This window comes from Mustela nivalis (assembly GCF_964662115.1).
Source record: "Mustela nivalis genome assembly, chromosome: 16".
Classification (NCBI taxonomy): Eukaryota; Metazoa; Chordata; class Mammalia; order Carnivora; family Mustelidae; genus Mustela; species Mustela nivalis.
The window spans coordinates 60,265,835-60,285,781 of NC_139035.1; the positions used below are offsets into that span (position 1 = coordinate 60,265,835).

A 19,947-nucleotide genomic window follows, 5' to 3' on the forward strand; every position below is an offset into this window, starting at 1 on the left:
CAGACATACCTTTTGTGCTATGGATAGCTAAGACTTGGAAATTTTATGTGGAGCTTGAGTCTGAGAATTAAAAATTCAGACTGAGAATTAATGGTCAAAAGATTCTGTATTCTACTTTATGGAGTTTTCCAGAACAGGTTGGTAGAAGCAGGTGACTCATTACACAGGCAATAATCTTCAATATTCTAGCCAAGATTGTCAAAAGTGACCAACTTGGCAGATGGTGACTACATTATTGTGGTGATCACTGAGTAACACAGAATTGTCAAATCAGTACATTATACACCTGAGAGTAATATAACATTCTATGTCAACTGATTTTCCATTAAAAAAGCAAATAACCAAAAAAAAAAAATCTATTTCAAGCAAAGTGGACAATTTGGAAAAGAGGCCATTTTATAATCTCTTAGTATCTTCTCAAACCTTCTGTAACAATTGAGGACGGTGCATATATAATATCCAAACCAATGTAAAGAATTAAAGCCAGCAAGATCGAGAATCATTTTCATGGAACAGTTCATAGTTTTCTTGTTATGTTTTATGACAAAGCATATTTTCTCATTTAATCATCACCACATCCTTGTGATGAAGGCATTACTGTTACCTTATTTTATAGATAAGGAGACTGAGGCGAGGAAGTTTAGGTAAATTGTCCCGAAGTCACGTACAGTGACCAAGACAATCCAGGTCATCTGACTTCAGATCTCAGCCTCCTTCCATACATTGGTGAGCAAAATGAGATAAAGACCAAAAACAAAACAGAACAAAACAACCCCTACACATTCACCTTCAGAAGCTTTCCTTTCCCCCTGCTTCTAGAAGGAAGCAGGCTTCTGGATGGGTTGCTCTTTTTGTTCATGACGTGCGGAATGCTATCATGGGAAGGGAGTGGAACTGAGTGATGAGCTCCCTGGCAAGGGTGGGGAGGTCCTGGAGGCAAAGGAGGGCATTTGAGAAAGGGAAGCAGGAAGGGGGGTGGCCGCCAGCGCAGGCTGAGCTTTGAGTGAGCGTGTTTGGGCAGATGGGGAGCATGGGGCACGACCTGCGGAGCGCATCTGTGCTCTGTGAGACTAGAAAGGGCGTGGGGAAAGGCAGTCCAAAGAGTCCCTTGGTGCCCGAGTCATTGCTTTTCCGATTTCTCCGAATGCCAGTTTGGACTCAGCGTCTCTCTACAGCTTTGCGTGTGTTCTATGAGCTGGAAGCCCAGAGTGTTAATCTGGGTGTTTACTCTCAAGTGCAGGGGTAAAGGGGTCAACAGTGTGGTTGGTCCAAACTCAACAGGGTCAAACAGAACTTTCCTCTCAACTCTTCAGCTCCGATGGTGGAGGTCACAGATCAGCTTGAGGCAAAGACGCTCAGATTTGAATTCTAAAGGTCTTTATTTTGGAAGTTCCTACCTCCCTCTTCTTCCTCCTCCTCCCTCACCTCCTTCCCCTCCTCTTCCTTCTCCTTTCTCCTTCTTTTTTAAAGACATTTCATTCATTTAGAGTGAGAGAGAGAGAGAGAGAGAGAGAGAGCAAGCCTGTGGGGGGAGAGGGGCAAAAGGAGAGGAAAGAGAGAGAATCTCTAGCAGACTCCATGCTGAGTGCGGAGCCTGGTGTGGGGCTCGATCCCACAATCCCGAGATCATGACCTGAGCCAAAATCAAGAGTCAGATGCTTAACCAACTGAGCCACCCCAGGCACCCCCCTATTTTTTTCTTAAACCCAGGTAATTCTTCTTGGTGCTGATGTGATCTTTCCATGGTTGCATAATGATCCCAAATATCGATCTGTTCACAGGAGGAGAAATAGCAAAGCTCTAAAGGGAGAATTTGGGGGGCAACCCCCATCATCATTTCATGGCTTGTGGTGAGTAAGCATGGTCCTGTGACTCACTTCCACTGGTGTCACAGTCTGGGCGGCAGTGCCGGGCATGGGTCAGGAACTGGGCATGGAAATGTGCTGCCTTAGCTGAACTGCTGAACTGGTCCCAGGAGAGGGTCTGGTGCGGCTCAGCCCAGTCACAGCGGGGAATGGGAAAATCTGAGGCCAAAGGTACACTCTGGTATATCGCTTGTCTGCGGATTTGGGACCTCATTTTGCTGAGAGTTGGGATTTTATCTGCTGGTTTCAAGGCTGTTAGTTCCTGGGTAGGAAGCGGATTACTCACGAATGTCCAGAATGGGCAGCCCGTGTGCTAAGGGAGAGAGGGACAGCTTGGAGTGTGAATGGGTCTAGGAGCAAATACTTTCCCTTCCTGTCCCTTGAGCTACTTCTTTCTACGACGTGAAGCAACTGTGCTTGCAGATTGATGTACGTCGCTCATTCCAAAGTACTGTTCTGTGCTTGGTTAATACTGTAATTACACATACTTGGAATTTGTAGATACGTCAGTCTCCTTCCCTCTGGTTGCCTATTTACTGGCAACTTCTTTTCCCCTGAGATGACTCTTTTGAAAGGAATCATTCACATTTGGATGAATAACTTTTGGCATGTGAGTCTTTAAAAAGTCAACCACAGTACTTTATGGTCTCACCTGTATGGTTCATTTTTTATGGGATTGGACTGCTTGGGTTGCAAACAGCAGTTAAAAAGAGATCACAAGTAGGCAGAGAAGCAGGCAGAGAGAGAGACAAGAAGAAGCAGACTCCCCACTGAGCAGAGAGCCCAATGCGGGGTTCAATCCCAGGACCCTGGGATCATGACCTCAGCCGAAGGCAGAGGCTTTAACCCACTGAGACACCCAGGCGCCCCATGACTTGTCTTTTTAACTCTCTGTCAAATTAATAAAAAAAAAAAATCTTAAAAAAAAAAAAAAAGAGAAGTCACACTAAAGTAAAAGTTGCAATCTCATGCCTCCTGCGACTGCAAAGACCACAAATCCGTTAGTGAGGCTTGATTGTAACTCCAGCCACCTCTTATCTCAGCTCTGCCTTTCTCCCGGCCGGCCACGGTGTTGTCTGTGTTGGCAAGATGGCGGCCAGCTGACAGCTGAGGTGGCCAAGCTGGAGTGGCTTGGAGTGCTGGAGTGGCTTCAATAATTTGGAATTCATCCATTTGAGCCTTGGTTTCCTCATCTGTAAAATGGGTTATTACCTCATCCACAGGGTAGTACGTGACTATTTAATGAGCTCCTGAAGGTTTGTGTGCCTCTGTGGCTCAGAGCATGGGGTGTGGAGTCACATCTTATTTTTTTAAAAAAATATTTTATTTATTTATTTGAGAGACAGGACAAGAGCGAGAGAGCACAAGTAGGGGGAGAGGCAGAAGGAGAGGGAGAAGCAGATTCCCCACAGAGCAGGGAGCCCAATGCAGGACTCAATCCCAGGACCCCGAGATCATGACCTGAGCCGAAGGCAGACACTTAACCAACTGAGCCACGTGACCCTGGCTCCGTCACTTACTAAGTGACTTGTGTACCTATAGTACCTGTATCATAGTGTTGTTGGGATTTAAATTGAGAGCTTGTACATAAAACCTCTAATAGGGTGCTTGGCACATAGATCCACTCAGGAAATGGTAGCTATTATTTGAGTAGAATTTTGAAAGTGACTACTAATGGTTTGAATGGAAAAGGTAAGCTCAGGCAGAGGAAATGGCAGGACAAAGTCATGGGCAGTGATTCATAAGGGAGGCAGTTTGGATTTGGACAGCAAGGTAAGCTTGGGTCGTGCCCAGGTACGGGAATGTGGCTCTTGCTGCTTGTATCAGAATCTGATAAAAAGGCTGACGCCAGGAGATGGTCTGGGGAAGAGCCCATCAGCCCACCTCCTGGTCGGCTTGGGAACCTTGGGAGTGTCCATCTATGATTTTGGAAGGATTCTTTCTTCCAAATTACAAATTACAAATCTTCCGAATTACAGATCCTCACTTAGTGTTTTATACTTGATCAGTATTTGCTGCATTGGCTGGAATTGCCTTCAGGGTCAGAGATAGTCCTGTTAATATTTTCGATGGTGGAAAATCTTCCTTTTATCCGGTGGATTCTGTAACTCAGAGCCAGATTTAATGAATAAGGTAGAGGGATCAAGCTGAGCAATTGTGGTTCTGATTTTTTAAAACCCTAACACACTGACCTAGTGTGATTATTTTTCCCCCTGACTTAAACTGGCTTTTGAAAACAATGGTGTGAGTAGTAAGTTGTAACACTTTAAATAATCAGTTTTATAATTTCATATTTTACATATGGAGTATAGAAACCCAACAGATCATAGAGTTCTCCTGCATACTAGGCATGATATTAAGTGCTGAGGTGACAGAGATCAGGAAGTATTTCTCCTTGGGGAATCCATCATCCCATGGGGAGAGACAGCAGAAAATTAATCATCACAATGTGGTGAGATCAGACTTGGGGAGCTCATTCAGGTTCAGGTTCTTCAAGCAGTCCTAAGCAGTGGGTATAATTGAGGTGGGACAGGGTTGTAGGGTCTGGGAAAATTTTAAAGTAGAGGTAATGCTTGAGCAGGATATTAAAGGATGCACATGAGCCTACAGGAACGAAAGAGGGTGTAGAGGTGTGTGTTTGTGTGTGTGTGTGTGTGTGTGTGTGTGTGTGTGTGTGTATTTCTGATAGAAATGCGTCTGGGAAGGCTTGGAGGCCATGGTGTCAGCAGAATGTTCTGAGCAACGCGTAAGATCAAACAGATGAAATCCTAGGCTGAGGTCTGACTAGGGTTAGCCCTTGAAGAATCCTTCTGAGAGAACTTCCGGAAGATCCTGTGGGTCTCCATGGCGTCACCCGGAGTGTGAGTTGTTGCACGAGGATATTGAAGACAATGGCTAAGAACAAACTAAGAGGGCAGAAGTCCGGGAATGTATTTCATATAGCCAGCCACAAAAACTTTAAGTCTAAAAACAAAGCAAAGCCAGTTACCACTAACCTTAAGAAGATAAACATTGTGAATAATGAAAAAGTTACCAGAGTGAATAAAGCTTTCGTAGATATACAAAAGGGAACTTGCACATTTCTCAAAAGGTCTTTCCCTTGAGCCTTTGCAGAAACAGCTGATTCCTCAGCAGTGTCCTGAAAATGAACAACCAGTTAATGTTGATGAAGCGACAAGATTAATGGCTCAGTTGTAATACACTGGAGATACATCAGATACCCCAGAAAGACCAATAAATTAAAAAAAAAAAAAAAAAAGAATCCTTCTAAGATGTCGAGGCTTCCAAGCCAGCAAATGAAAGAGAGCTGTGAGGCAGAGGCGGGTCCTGCCTGGCGATCACGGTCAACAGTCTCTTGAGGATTTTACAGATGAGACAACTGACGCTTGGTGGGTTCAAGTCATGTGCCTAAAATCTCGTGGCTGGGAAAAAGTGGAAATGGGAGTCGAGTTGGAATCTGCCTCACTCTGAAGACCATGCTTTCCTGTGAATGTAATTTCACAGGCTCAAGGCGTCACCTAGCTCTGCGCCCACCATTCAGAACACGACGTTGTCCGGTGCAGTTGGTAGCTGGAGACGGAGTGGCAGGTGCGGTGGCCAAGCGTGGGGACCGACCACCGGCAGAGCCCACGCCCGTAGTCCTCAGACCTCAGACTGCCCACGAGTGCCCTGGGGACGTCCCCCGACAGCTCCAGTTCTGAAGTCCCACTTCAAAGCATCTGTCCTGTGACAAGGCACCTCGGGGGACTCTGATGCAAATTGTACAGGTTCCACACTTTGATGACCACAACCCTGGCTGGACGTCTTGCGTGGAGTTGGGTTTCTCTCTCCCTCCCTTCTCTCTCTTCTTCCCTTCTCTCCCTCTCCCTCCTCCCTTCCACTTGCGACCCCTTCCCTCCTCACTCCCTCCTTCTCCCCGCCCCGCCTCCTCTCTCCTTCTCCCCCTCCCTACCCCCCCCCCCCATTTCCTTGCTTGCTTCCTTTTTTTCCTTTCTTCGGAGGCTTCTGTTAATTGGGATCCAGTGATGTGAGGCTACTCACCGTCTCTGTGTGCATCCCGGAGTCTCCAACCATCGCTTGTTCCTTGCGGGGCAGGCGGGGATCCTGCATTCTGCGTGCCTTTCACAGGCGCTTAGACAGGTGCGCTCCCAGGTTAAAACCGACACCAGGGGGCGCCTGGGTGGCTCAGTGGGTTAAGCCTCTGCCTTCAGCTCAGGTCATGATCTCGGGTTCGGGGATCAAGCCCCCAGCGGGCTCTCTGCTCAGCAGGGAGCCTGCTTCTCCCTCTCTGCCTACTTGTGATCTCTCTCTGTCAAATAAATAAAATATTAAAAAAAAAAAAAACAAAAAACCTACACCAGGCACCTGATAACAGTGGGTTACTTTAGAACTAGGCCTTTTGAAACACAGAGTTCAGCCAAGGCAGGTGCCCTCAGTGCTCAGCTGTTCGTCTTCGCTGTCCATGCGCTCTCTGTGAACTGCCTGTGTACGTTCCCGCTCATCACGCAGTCCTGAGGGGCCATGATGGGGAGAAGACAGACTCACGTTTAGTGAGTCGTCTCCCTTCCCAGCTCTCAGCATTTCCCACAGCCTCCGGCCAAACCTCACTCCTTGGGAATCTCCAGACCTGGGCTTCCCCAGTCATGCTCGCCTCCTCCAGTGTCTTGCATTTTGAAAAAAGGAAAGCCCATTCGAGTTGGCTTTGAGCCCGAGTTTCAGCTCTCTGTTGCAGCTGGCTTACGATCCGGGGTACCCCCCTTTCTGGTCATGGCATGGCAGAGCCACACGGATGGTCTGAACTTGTTCCATGTGGGCAGTTTTCTCCCCTGGGCCCTGGTGACAAGAGCCCAGCATTCCGGGCATAGCAGATCCCTCGCCCGGCGGTATCCCACAAGTGATGGATTCCTTTCTGTCTCTCTGATTTGGCCTGGGTGCCTGGATCCTGGAGTCAGGGTTACGTGGGTTCAAACCTTGCTTGTGGACTGGGAGTGCACACACATTTTAAAACCTCTTCACGTCCACATATCCTCATTTGTAAAATGAAGGCCATAAGGTGATTGTGAGGTTTAAATCAAACGATGCTTGGGAGTGCCCGCTTTACGGGGAGCACTATGGCAATGATTGTTATTGGTGGTGATTTTTTATTGTCCCTTCATTTCCCCAATTAAAATTCTATCAATCTTGCAAGGCCCAGCTGGAACTCTGCCTCATCCACAAAGCTTTTTGTCCACTCAAGTCAGCAGGGGACTCTGTCCTAAATTCTCGTGATCACTCATGTCTAAGATTAATGCTCAATTGCCTTAAATATTTAATACTGTGTTACTGTTGTCCTAGGACCTGATTGGTTTCATTCTTGGACCCCGGTATAGAGGGAAGTTCTCGAATACTGGTAATGAAGATTATCTTTTTCTTTTAGCCTCTCCGCTATCAGTGGTTATTCGCCCGAGCTCTTTTTCCGGGTGTCATGATTAGGAAGTACGGATCAACTCACTTAACATGAACTCATTTGGGTTAAACTGAGATAAACTGGCAGCATCTACACAGCACATGACAGCATCCTGGCACCCATCATCAGCTGGCTTTGTGCAGCGGCTGCTCTTACTAGATACGGAGAAGGCCCTCGTTCAGGGAACAGTGCATTCAGGGTCTGGTGTTACTGGTGAGAGACCTTGTTTTGACACCATCTCCTTCTGAAACTGGTGATTCTCAGCCTTGGATGCACAGTAGAATCACTGCAGAACTTAAAAAAATACTGATGCTCAGGCCACATTCTGGACCAGTTAAATCCAAGTGTGTGTGTGTGGCTGGGGTGGGAGGGGGTGGGTGGGTGGTGGTGGGACCCAGGTATGGTATTCTTGGCTTTGCGATGCTGCCTGGGCTGAGAAGGACAGAACTGCTCTAAAATCAGGTCCCCCGGCTCCTTCACTGGGTGCACGGGCTTCAGTTTTAATTATGTGCATTCACCTCTTTTTCAGGAATATTGGCTACAATTAGCTTGTAGGAATTAGCTTTCAGGAGATTGTGGATGTCTTCGGGGTCCAAACCACAGCATGAAAGAGAGAGCATGAACTATCTGAGAATGCCTTGCAACCAGGCTGCTCACGGACGCTCAGTGTGCCTAGGAATAGAATTTTCCTTGCCCTAGGTCACCGGTGCCACAGCAGAGAACTGACAGGGCTCCCCAAGGACCTGAAGTATTTATAACTCTTACAGTATTTCCGCAAGGTGAGCTTTGCTGCCAGAGGCCCGAATCGGGCCTGTTAGGAGTCACTAAGGTGGAGGAGTTGGACACAGCCGCCGCAGGCTCCTGGGGAAAAGGCTCCTGGCACTGAGAGAGAGGGGCTCAGGTGTCCTTGCCGGAGAACGGAAAGCAGGGAAGGCGGGGCCAGCACACCATCCAGGCTTCCTCCCCCACCTTGTCTGACATCTTTTGCACAGGGACTAAGTCCTCTGAAAAATAGATTTTTTTGAGGTTTATTCTCTATAAACTTTATCTATTTTAAGTCTACAGGCCAATGAATCTTAATAAATTTTCAAGGCTGTGCAAGCATTACCACGATCCAGTAGTAGAGTATGTCCATCACCCCAGAAAGATCCTGGGCGCTTGTTTCCAGTCAGTTCCTGTTCCAGCTCCCATCACGGCAACCACACAGCTGGGTCCTACCTCTGCAGTTTTGCCTTTTCTGGACATTTGCTACGAATGGAGCCATACAGTGTGTGCTCTTCTGTGTCTGGCTTTTTTTCACGTAGCATAACATTTCTGAGGGTCATCCAACTTGTAGCCCGCATGGGTATTTTCTTCCTTTTTCCTGCAAAAAGATGTTACGTTGTATGGATATGCTTCATTTCATTTATCCACATGTCAGTCTGGATCGCTTCTACTTCTGGGCTATTACCGAGGGCTTGGGCACTCATGCTCCAGTTTTTGTGTGGACACATGTGGTCATTGGTCTTGAGGGAAAGAGCTTGGAGTGGACTTCTTGGGTTGTATGGTAAATTTATGTTTAGCTTTTTAAGAAACTGACAAATTGTTGCCAGAAGTGGCTGCACCATTGTACATTTCCATCAGAAATTTATGAAGGTTCTAATTTCCCCACATCCTCACCAGTGTTTGTTATTATCCATCTTTTTGATGGATAATCAAATCACACCTTCGTGATGTGGTTTTAATTGAGGTCTACTTCATCAATTTTTTTCTTTTTAGAATCATGCTTTTCATTTTTTATCTAAGAAATCTTTGCCTATTCAAGGTCACAAAGATTTTCTTCTAGATTTTAGGATACTTTAGATTTTCTGCTAATTCTTCTATAGTTTGGGCTCTGATATCTAGGCTTCAATTAATTTTGAGTTAATTTTTAGGTATGGCATGAGTAGAGATATAAATTAATTTTCTTTTTGCATGTGGATATCCAGTTGTTCCAGCACTATATTTTAAAAAGATTATCCTTTTCTTTTTTGCCTTGGTGCCTTTGTTGAAAATCAATTGACCATAATTATAAGGGATTATTTCTGGACTCTCAATTTTATTGCATTGATGTATATGTTTTATCTTTATGGTCAGTACCACACTGTCTTGATTACTGTAGCTTTATGGTAAGTTTTGCAATTAGGAAGCACAATCTTCAAACTGTGTTCCAAATTGTTTTGGCTGCTATAGGTTCTTTGCATGTCTATGCATATATTGGGATCAGCTTGTCGATGTCTTCAAAAAGCCTGCTGGGATTTTTTTGTGTTGTTGAACTTATTGATTGATTTGGATGCCAATGACCACCTCAATGATATTGAAATTTTCAATTGATGAATACAGAATGTTTCTCCACTTATTTAGATCTACTTTAATTTCTTTTGGCAATGATTTATAGTTTTTAATGTATAAGCCTTTCAGTCAATAGTTTTTTGAGAGTTTGGGTGGTCCTGATAGGAAAATATGGTTTTTTTTGTGTGTGTGTGTTTATTGTTGTTGTTGTTTGTTATCCTCAGAGGTCTCATTAAAAACCATGGAAAGAGGGGCACCTGGGTGGCTCAGTGGGTTAAAGCCTCTGCCTTTGGCTCAGGTCATGATTCCAGGGTCCTGGGATCGAGCCCCACATCGGGCTCTCTGCTCCGCGGGGAGCCTGCTTCCTCCTCTCTCTGCCTGCATTCTGCCTACCTGTGATGTCTGTCTGTCAAATAAATAAAATCTTTAAAAAAAAAAAAACATGGAGAGAGACACACAGCTTAGTAGCCAGGAGCAGGAGATGGTGCCATGAGTGGGAAAGGCAGTAGCCTGAGCATCAGGAGAACCAACTCTGATTTTCAGCAAGCCACTTCACCTTCCAGTTTGATGATCTCTAAAATGAGTATAGCGTAATTTATTTTGCTTCAAGGTTGTAGAGTTAGAGGTAATGCGTGCAAAGAGCCTAGAAAAATATAGTGGTTGTTGACTGTTTGGTATAGCATGTTGGTGCCTGTGATGATGGTGATGATGATGATGGTGATGATGGTGATGATGGTGATGGTGATGATGGTGATGATGGTGACGATCATGATGGTGAAGGTGGTGATAATGGTGGTGGTGATGATGATAATGGTTATGATGGTGATGATGATGGTGAAGGTGGTGATGGTGATGATGGTGATGATGATGATGATGGTGATGATACAGTGTTGTGTGAGCCAGGGGAGAAGAAGCACTAGCAGAGGATGCTGCTCTTAGGGCTCTCATCTTGGCCATTGAGTCGCCTTGAAGCTCAAGGCAGAGGCCAGTGATCCACAATGGAGAAGTGAACATTCCATCTCATTTGATCTCCAGACAACTCACTGAATTTACTTTTCTCATCCACATTTTGTCATCAAGGAAACTGATGTTTGAAGAGATAAAGTCAAGGTTCCAATGTCACAGAGCTAGTAAGAGGCAGAGCAGGATTGAAAGCCAGACCTGCCTAACTCCAGAGCCTCTGCCTTTCCACTACATGTCACCACCTTCACCTCCTCTGCCAGCTCCCTTCAGGGGATCTACAAGGCAGCGATAAATTCTAGGCATAGCACAAAACTCACTGGACAAATGGACACTGATAAGTGATTACTAGGTCTTGTTTACCTTTGTATTTGACACGTTAAAGGTTTAATTTTGTCTCAAGATTCAGGAAGGCAGATTTGGTTTCCATCACCAAGGATTAAATGGAAAAACCAAGCTGAATTCATGGGGGTTGATCATAGTAAGGTTTAAGAAAAAAAAAAAAGTCACCTGGGTTACATGACTATAGAGACTGAGATGAAAGACACCTTTGTTCTCAATTTTTAGTGTGAGCTGACGTGAGTACTCAGTTGCACCTTGCAGCCTCCATGTTCTGAGCTGCAGTAACACTGGTGAGACAGAGGGGAGGAGCTTGTGGCTACATGAGATTTCAGATCTGGGGCTGCAGAGGTCCTCCGTCTGCTTCCTCCCCCCGGCCTTGCTCAACAGCAGCACAGCGATCCATGGATGTGAGTAGAGGCGAGCCTGGCTGACGGCTCATCCGCTTTTCCCTTACTCCCATGCAGGAGATTGGGGTCTGATTTCTAGCAAACTCTTTCATATGGCGGTATGGAGAGTGCATCGGCTTTTAGAATCAGGTGAATTTTTTTGTTCCATTTCCACTCTTGGCTAGTTTTGGGATTGTGGGGAATGCACTTAGCTGATCTGAGCCTCAGCTTGTTCATGTAAAATCATGCAAATAATTATTGCGAGGATTAAAAGGACACAACATCCATAAAATGCTTATTAGCACCAGGTGTGTAATATGTCCTAGACAGAATCCCTTTGCTTCTTTTTACTGGAGTTAAAAATTATTAGATTTAGTTTTAAAGAATTCTCACTGTGGACAAGTGGCTTAGTCATCATTCGCTGCCCTCACAAATACCCCCAAAGCTTGGTGGTTAAAGATCACATACATTGATTTCCAGCTCATGTATCAGAGGGCTGAATTAACCGTGCCTTTGCTGGGCTTCACTGGGTTGGGTTCTGCTCTCTGTACCCCCTCATGTCAGGATCCCAGCTGAAGGGACATGCTGCTCTCACAGTGGAGAAACTCAAGGGAGCAGGAGCCAATGTGTAAAGCATATTTCGAGTTTCTGCTTGGACACGACATATACCGCATCTGCCCACATCCATTGTCATACGCCAAGCCCAAAGTCAGTTGGTGGGAAAGTCCAGTCTATCTAAAGGGAAGCGTGGCGTGGGCTTTAGGAATGAATAAACTATCTACCTTAATAAGTGAGAATTTTGATAAGAGGCACATCTTGGTAAGCCAAGGAGTAATCATTATATTCAAGCAATATTTGAGCCTCTTCATTTTTAATCGTTCCCCTTGGCTGTGGCAATTTGTTTGCTTTTTCAGGTTTTCTTTTAAAAAGCAGAGCTGATGAAAGACCATTTGTCAGCGTCTGAGAAAAGATTTTCCTGTTTCTCTTCCTTCTTATTCTTCTCAGCCACTTGCTGATTCATCCTTTTTTTTTTTTTCTTTTTTAAACTCATTTGAATGTTGGCTTGCTTCTTAGGCCTCTCTTCTCCTTGTATACTCTTTTCTCCAGGTGATCTCACACATAACCGACTTCAGCTGACTCCTGGCTGAGGAATCCTGTCTCAGCATTCGCAGCTCCGAAGCCTTGAAGCAGCCCGCCCGAATCCCCCGCTGCCCCTGGCATCTCTCCTCTGAGGCTCTGTACATCTCCAAAGAGTAAAACCCAGCTCTGGCTCTGAGCATCCCCTCCAGGACCAGACCGTCCAGCCGCTTGTGTACATCAAGACCTAGAGTTCATCCTTGCCACCTCTTTCCTCCCTCCCTCTCTCATGCAGTCCTTTGCACGGTCCACTCCCTTTACCGCCTAAGGGCCTCTCTGACCATCTGATCAGCCACTTCTCTCCATCCCCACAGCCACGACCACCAAACCCTGACCCCCCTTCAGCATCCCCCAGCTGTCTCCCTATATCCTTGTGTTCTCCTGCTGATTTGTTTTCTGCACAGTCGTCGCCAGAGTGGTTTGGTTTTGTTTTGTTTTTGAGAGAAGGGGAGCGGGGAAGGGCAGGGGGAGAGGGCGAGAGGGAATCTTAAGCACTTCCCATGCCCAGCATGGAGCCCCGTGTGGGGCTCTGTCTCATGACCCTGACATCATGGCCTGAGCTGAAATCAAGAGTCGGATGCTTCACTCAGTGAGTCCCTACCAGAGTCATTAAAAAAAAAAAAAAAAAAAAAAAGATTCACAGTTGATCATATCTCCCTTTGACTTAAAGCTCTTCAACGACTCTTTAATTTTTAGGATAAATACAAGAACTCTCTCCATGGTTCTCAGGATCCTGCATGATCTGGCTTTTTTCTGTCTCCTGCATTTTCGTTTGCAGCACACTTCTCCTGCCTATACTGTAGCTGCAGTGTTCTCCGCTCGCCCTCACTCTCTTGGGGACTTCGCACATGCTTTCTTCTGTTTGAAATGTTCTTACCTTAACCTCCATCCTTGAAATCCAGCTCAGGTGTCTCTTCCTTGCTGAAGCACCCCCTAGCATCTCCAGCTTGAGAGATTTGTTTTCTCTTCTACGAGCTACAGTTTCTGTATCGTTATGTGCGCAGAATGTATCTTGTAATGCTATTGTTTGCTTTGGTGACTCTCCACCTGGATTTCAAGGTCTGAGGACAGAGTTCTGTCTCATTCTCCAAACAATTTTTTTTTCCCCTTTTGAGCTTAAATAAAATGGTGCAAAAGCCCTTCGTAAGGTCTAGAGAAAAATTCACTGCTCATAGAGTTCTTTTGCATAAATCTCATAACTGCAAACATCAAAATTTGGAGGTGGAAGGGATAGCTCTTGTGCATGGCCTTTTTTATTTTTAAGCTTTTACTTATTTATTTGCGAGAGAGAGAAAGAGAGAGCGTGAGAGTGTGAGCTGTGCGGCGGAGTGGGTGGGGAGGAGCAGAGGGAGAGGGAGAAGCAGGCTCTCTGCCGAGCAGGGAGCCAGACATGGGCCTTAATCCCAGGACCCCGGTATTATGACCTGAGCTGAAGGCAGATGCTTAACCGACTGAGCCTTTGGCCTTTACTTTTATTAATGACAAAATAAAGCCGCGAGGGTTGAAATTTCTTGCGTCGGGTTGTGCAGCCGGTAGGCGTCAGGTGAAGTTAGCCGTGGCGAAGGTTTGTGTACCCGGGCTGCTAGGAGGGCTCATCCTTTCCCCGAAGTTACCATTTTTTCGAGGGCCAACTTTGTGCCAGGGATTGTCTTAGGTTCTAATACTCTCTACATTTTAGGACTACGTGCGGAGTTCAATCCCGATTTTAACTGGAGGGGACATGAGAACCTCAGAAATTCCAATGTGTCCAAGGTTCGTGCCGCTCGTGTGGTGGTAACGCTGATCCTTATGGCGATTTCTTTTTACTTGTGGTTTGTTGGGTGGGGTGAGGGCTTGAGACGAGAAGAGCCTGAGTGCGTTTTCGCCAGAACCCGGCGATCCCAAAGAGCCTTCTCAGTAGGAGGCTTGTATGGTGTCAGGGTCTCCCCGTAAAGTGGTGCCTGTCTGACCCTCAGGGAGGCTGCAGATCAGAGAGGTTTACGGAGCTCCCACTGTGCAGAGCCCACACTGGGCCAAGTTCAGGGAGGGGAAGAAGAACTAGAAGGCATGAGGGCTTCTGAGGGAGACCAGATCAAAGGATAAGGCCTGTTCTGACCGCTGTGCTATGGGGGATGAGCCCACTGTCACCTCAATGAATGTAGGGCCTGGCAGCCTAGTCGACCCAAGGCCTATACCAGACTGTATTTTTCTTAAAATGTTAATCTCTTGGCCTAAACAGTTAAGAAACCAGTTAGCCTGCTCCCTTTCCTAATCTGATCCTTGTCGAACACCCAGCATGGCCTTCAGATCGCCCCACATTTGCACCGGGTCCCCCGCCTCACCCCTCAACAAGATCAGAACTGTAATTGCCAGAGCAGATTGCCAGCGTGCTGTCTCCACCGTCTGGCTGCTTGCAAAGAACAGATAATCCTTTTAAAGTCTTAATAGTAATAGATGATTTGTTTGGCCTTATTTTCTAACATTAGCTTTCAGACAGCCTGTATCAAGTCCACAGGTTTTAAATCTGAATCCAAGAGATGAGCGGTTCGCAACAGGAAAGAGCTGACAGTAGAATCACACAAAATCAAGCCCGGGAGAGTTAATGTGGTCGATTTCCGTAACACGGACGTCTTCTTTATGCAGAGAGGCAGACTACATTGGTAGGAAAAACACAAAACATGGCATCAGAAAGACCTGCGGCTAGGTACTAGCCAGAAGAAACAGGGCAACTGCCAACTTTTTAAACCTTGGTTTTTGTATCCAAAACCAAGGGAGTTGTTAACTTATTCTACAGTGTAAAGGCAAGCACCTGGCAGGAACGGGAGCTCCCCGCAGATGTGCCAATGGCCCGTGGCGCTGGGGGGGGCACCAGACAGGACTTTCCTGTCGCCTCCTTGTGTTCATCCCAGATACACAAACTTGTGACGCACACTCCTCAATGAATGGAGTGTTCCTCATCATTTTCCTATGAGAGGCCCCTTATTTATTTATTATTTAAATTCAATTAGCCAAGGTATAGTACATCATTAGTTTTTGATACAATGTTTAATGAATCAATGAATTTAGTTGCGTGTAACACCCAGGGCTCACCACGCTACCTACCCTCCTTAAAACCCATCCCTTTTGAAATGTAATACCCTTTACCCTCACGCTCACTCACCGTCCCGTGGATGACATCCGGGGGCTGTTTTAAAAGGCGCATTTGCCGCGTGTGTAAGTGGTATGGTGCTGTAATCCTTCAATTCGACAACAAACGTTTCTGTAGTGCCTCCTTTATGATGGGCTCTGTTCTAGGCCCTGGGAGGCATCCGTGCATAAAATGCAGAAAGTCACACTCACACTCTCGTCATGAAGGTGGAAGTGGGGAGAGAGTACTTACCACTTTTCACTTATTGATGATTATTTCAGATAGAAACAGAGCAGAGTGAGGGGGACCCAGTATATGTGTGTTGGTGGGGGGGGTACGGTACTGGGATTTTGAGGGCTTGTCATTCCAAGCAGAAGGAACCGCCATTGCAAGGGTCCTGTTGCAGGGTCATGGCCCGGCGTGTGTTAACAACAGCGGGGCGCCGGTGAGGCTGGGCCAGGGTGAGCCCTGGGGACAGGGGTGGAAGATGATATCAGGGAGTTACGGGGGTGTGTTGGGGAGAGTGAGATCCTCTAGGGCCCTGTGGGACTCTGTAAGGACTTGTGTGCTCTCAGGTTTTGAGTATTATAGAGGGTTCTCCCCCCTCCTTTATTTTTCCACTCAGCATCGTTTTGTCTGTGTGTGTGTGTTTAAAGACTTTATTTATTTATTTGACAGAAATCACAAGTAGGCAGAGAGGCAGGCAGAGAGAGAGGGGGAGGCAGACTCCCTGCCAAGCAGAGAGCCCATGCCGGGCTCGATCCCAGGACCCTGGGACCATGACCTGAGCCCAAAGCAGAGGCTTTAACCCACTGAGCCACCCAGGGGCCCCTCGCATCATTTTTTAAGATCCATCCATATGTACATCTAGTCAGTTGCTTGTAACTGTTCTGCAGCACTCTGTAAATTCTAGCTGCTTGCTCCTCGGGCTGGCGGCACTGGGTATCCTCATGCGGGTCCCACTACGGACCAGTGCGTTCGTCCCTGTGGGAGACACACATGGGCCTCAGCAGACTTGCTAGGTCACAAGGAGGCACACAGTGGCGGTGAGAGGTTCCAGATTGCTCTCCAGGTGGGCTGTACCCACGTGTGCTCCTTCAGCAGCAAACCAGGGTCCCACAGCCCCACAGCCCTGCCAAATGAGATGTGATCCAGCTTTCCATTTCTTTTGCCAATCTAATACCAAGTCTAAAGTGACGCCTGTTGTTTTAATTTGCATTTCTCTGATTACTAGTGAGCACGAGTCCCTCTTTATATCCTTGTTAGTATTGAGGGGGTTTCTTCTCTTGTAAGTTGTCTGTTCATGTTCTTGGCCAATTTTTCTATTGGGGTTCTTTCTTGTTTTGTTTTGCTTTGTTGTTTTTTTTTGTTTGTTTTTGTTTTTGTTTTGTGTGTGTGTGTGTGTGTTTTGTTTCTTGTTTTTGATTTGCAGGAGTTCTCTTAGATTCTGGATGTCATCCACTTGCTTTCAGGAGGTTAGATTTGAAGTCGCCTTTGGTAATCTAACCACCCGTGTTATGGCTGGGGAACCTGGGACCCAAGCAATGAAATGATTTTCTTAAAGTTAAACAGAGACTGGGAAAGTTAAGACCAGAAGTCAGTACTTTTCACGCCATGTTGTGTGAAATGGAGGTTCTTTTCCAAGGTAGCAGTGATGGGAAGGGTGGGCAGGAAGTGCTGGGTGTTGCTGGTCCCTCCTCGCCCCCCCAGCATCTGTACTTCTTTGCCGGCAATAGGGCCACTTGCCATGACTGCTGGGGGGACCAACTCTGGATGCCACAGGCCCTTGCCGTCTACACGGCCCCCAGTCTGATGACCATTTCCTCCTTTCCCTTCACACCATCACTACTTTATTTTAGGATGTTATCTCCTCGTGCTTGACCAGAGTTTCTCAAATTTTACTGTGTCCAAGATGCACTGAGAGGACACCCTGTAATGCAGACAGGCCCCCCGCTAAGGATGGAGAAGGAAAGAATGATCCTTAGGACTGTGATGCGGGTGGCCCGTGGACCTCCTGTTGTGAATACCCCGCAGCAAACCGTTCCATTAGCTACTCCGACGGAGCCTCTGTCTCCATGCCAGGGTCACTGCCTTTGTCTTCTGGGCCACCAGACAGAGCGACGATCATTCCAGAACATAGCTCTCTCTGTCACACCTCCAGGTTTCACCCTCACCACCCATCTGACATGCTCCGTCCTTTGGGAAATTCTAGGACTTTTTTCAAGAGCTAGACCAAACATGGTCTTCCTTAGAAAGCCCCCTCTGATTTTTCCAGGGATCAAGTTCAGGGGCATAGCATGAATGAAGACAGGGTGAGGCACAGCCCCCTCCCCGGCATGGTGCCTTTTGAAATCCTGGTGGACACCCCTCTGTATAAGGGGGTCAAAGACACCACTTGAAGGCAGCAACACCTGGCACCAGCCAGTCTTTTCTTTTGAATAGTCATTTCTGTCAAATATATAGGCACATAGTTTATTTAAAGACTTGTAGTTCTACAGAATTTGTTAGGAAAATGGCAGTCTTCCATCCATTTTCCCTGGGTTTTTCCACCAGCCCTGGAGGGAGACACTTGAAACTCTCTTGGCTGATTTTGTTTTTTTTTTCTTTTGATATCACTAAAGAATATGGTTATGTTGATCCTATTTGATTTTTTTCAGTTTTAGGCATTGCTGTTCACTTCCCATTGCAGAGAATAAGGATTTGATTTTCCCGCCTTTGCCTATGCCTTTCACACAGGCCCTTCCCTACCCCCATGCTCTATGGCTTGCCCAATTACAAAATCCAGTAAGCCAGGCGGTTCTCCCTGTCTCTGTGCCTGGGGCCAGCGGCCATCTGTCTGTCCACGTCAGAAAATCTGGGCTCCTTCCTTAATTCCTTCCTCTTTCTCCTCACTTCCTGCTCATTCTTCTCTTCACCTCCCAGGTACAGTCACTCAGGGAATTCTGTCAACTCCCTCTCTGACAAAGCTCTTAAATTCATCCACTTCTCTCTCTCTCTCTCTCTCCCTTTTTAAAGATTTTATTTATTTATTTGACAGAGAAAGAGAGAGCACAAGCAGAGGGAGCGGCAGGCAGAGGCAGAGGGAGAAGCAGGCTCCCTGCTGAGCCTGCAGCCCTATCCGGGACTCGATCCCAGGATCCTGCGATCATGACCTGAGCCGAAGGCAGCTGCTTAATCAAATGAGCCACCCCGGTGTCCCAAATTCATCCACTTCTCTCTGTTCCCACATGCCTCGGTCCCTGATCTGTCACCTCATGCCAAATGCTGCCATTACGCTAGCCTCCTCACTTCCTGTCATCCCTTTCTCTGTTTGCTTCTTCTTACAGCCAGACTGAGCCCCCAAACACACAAGTTAGACCATGGGATTCTTGTGCTTAAAACTTCGAGTGCACCTCCGGGCCCGCGGAGGAAATGTCAAATTCCTGAGCATCGTGGGGTTGACACAGAACGTCATTTACCATGGCCTTGTGTCTTCCTGACACACAGGCTACATTGACTTGCCATGAAGGATGGGGCCATGTGACATGTGAGGGGGAGTGACGTGTCACTTCCATGCCCAGGAAGTTAAGAGCTGCGGGCCCAGTGTACCTCTTCTCTCTTCTGCAGGGGACATCCCAGGCCCATGTTCTAGAAGGCATAGTTACAGGAAGGGGGAGGGCTGCCCTGCCCCCATCAGACTTTACCTGCGTGAGAAATTGGTGTTTGTTGTGCTAAGCCAATGAAGCTTTGGGGTTGTCCGTCACTGTAGCCTAGACTGTGGTGACCTGGAGTAGCACAAGGGATGTATCGGGCCCTCTGGGGTCTGGCCTTGCTCCTCCCACTGATATTACTTCTCCTCTCCTTTCCTCAGACTCTGTGTCCCAGCCACGACGTGCCGGGTTCTTTCCAGGCTTTGCACACGCTGCTCTTGTTGCTTAGAATGTCTTCTTGTTACTCAGCCCTCTTTGCCACGTTGCCTGGCTGGTCCCAACTCAACCTTCAAGCCATAGTTTACATGTTGTCTTCCTCTGGGAAGCTTTCAAGAGTCCCCACCACCTCCTGGGTGAGGGGTCCCTCCTTTGTGTCCCTTAGCACCCTGTGCCGACCCTTCGCCTCCCTCTCCGTCCTGAGTTTGCCCATTGACTTGTATCTCTGCCAGGCCAGACTGTTCCCTCCCTGAGGCCATTCTCTGTGGTGTGCTTGGGGCCAGTCAGGGGAGGTGCTCAGTTCATTGTGTGAGTGTGTGTGTGTGTGTGTGTGTGTGTGTGTGTGTGTGCAGATCCAGGGGGTCTTCGAGGACAAGTTATTGTGAAAAACTGTGATTCAGATAGATTTCTTTTGCTAAGACTTTCTTGGTATTTTAAATTCCCAAGAGACCGTATTGGTTGGTCATTGGGGAAAATAGTAGCTGTGTGG

At 46.9% G+C, this 19,947-nt stretch overlaps 1 protein-coding gene and 1 pseudogene across 5 annotated transcripts in view; both read left to right on the top strand.

Moving 5' to 3' along the window:
* Positions 1-19,947, top strand: part of RXRG (retinoid X receptor gamma) — a 205,893-nt gene that overhangs the window by 40,903 nt on the left and 145,043 nt on the right. The gene's annotated exons all lie outside the window — the stretch shown is intronic.
* Positions 4,691-5,124, top strand: LOC309849691 (ribosomal biogenesis factor pseudogene; annotated as a pseudogene). The gene has a single exon. The product of its transcript is annotated as a ribosomal biogenesis factor pseudogene (transcript).